Below are 1549 nucleotides of genomic sequence, written 5' to 3' on the forward strand. Positions count from 1 at the left end.
TTCTTTGTAATTATTTAGTCTTTTTTGATGTTCTAGATTAAACTGGTATTAAACAAAATCTAAAAATAATTTGAGGTTGGGGAGGTGAATGGGAAAAAGAGATAAGAAAATATTTCAGAAATATAAGTACTTTTTCAGAGAAGTTCAATACATCCTGTTGCTTTCAGGACAATAGAGACTAAAGAACTAGAAAAAGACCACGAGGAAGTATGGTGCTGTGTCTTAGTTAATATATATGTGGGACAGTCTGCAAGTATTTTGTGTTAATAAGGGGAATAACTGAATAGATTATTCTGCAATGTCTCAAGTATGAGGAGATAAGCATTAAAAACAGAATGTACTTTAATTGAGAGGTACCTAAATAAATTTGTCTTAAATAATAGATGTGCCAGTGGCATAGTGAATTATAAACTCTGAGGCAAGACTAGAGAGTGTTTAATATACATAGTCCTTCATTAGTTTGTATTAGTCAAAACATGGGAATGAATGACAGCTCTCAAGCAAAATGAGAAAAAGTAAACACTGATTAAACACTGGCTGTATTTTAGGATGACAGAAAAAGAATAGCCATCAAAACAAATCAAAACTATCTGAGCACAGCTTTAAAACCAAAAAGGACAGGGACCAAAAATTCAGCAACTGCTCATGATGTGTGTTCCTTGCTCTACCCATGGCTAAGTGTCATCCAGTGCTTCAGAAGGCAGCATGATTGTACAAACAGACTACATCTGCTGTCACATATATGTTAAAATCAGTATTTTTATACAGAAAATTATCAACTAAGTAAGATTTTTGTCATTTTGCTTCTATTTTTTCCCAGTAATCTCTTTTATCTTTTCTTAAGCTCATGAATTAAAAGAGCTCTTGAGAAAATGTAAACCCAAAATTCCTAAAACTTCAAAAACTGAAATGATTAGATTTTGTAAAAAAAAAAATGTGATGCCTTTATGACTGTTACCTTTTCAGAATTATCTAGTGACATGGCACTGTACTACACAAGAATAACCCTCAGCTATTTGTGTATGCAAGTATGATTTCTATGAGTTCGGGAATTTGAAGATAATTGATTCCCTATAAATATTGTGCTAAGGATAATTGTATCAGCCTAGAATTTTAGCCCTTGAGATGCTAAGCCATAATATGAATAAAAATTTGTCTTGACATTAATTACAAGCAGACTGCCAGTTGAAGTAATTTGTACACCCATCCCACCTGACCTTTAAAAAAGATGACTCTTAATGGCTGCAGCTGCATAATGGACTTTCTCTGTTTCTTTCACTTAAGGCTAATTGACTACAAATTGAGAAAAATTAAATACATATGTTTATGACCTAGAATGTCAAAGAAGGTGAACTTGTCTGTATTGGAATGTAAAACTCAGCAGAATTCTGAAGCTTGCAGAAGTAAGCCTTTTGCTGGTCTTATAGTATTCATTTACTGTCAGCTGAAATTTAAGTTTAAAAACTGATGTTCTTTTATCCTGAGTCAAGTATGAATAAGAACATCACCTATATCCAGAGACATTCAGTACTCCTTATGGCAAAAAAAA

This window comes from Mastomys coucha, unplaced genomic scaffold (genome assembly GCF_008632895.1).
Source record: "Mastomys coucha isolate ucsf_1 unplaced genomic scaffold, UCSF_Mcou_1 pScaffold15, whole genome shotgun sequence".
Classification (NCBI taxonomy): Eukaryota; Metazoa; Chordata; class Mammalia; order Rodentia; family Muridae; genus Mastomys; species Mastomys coucha.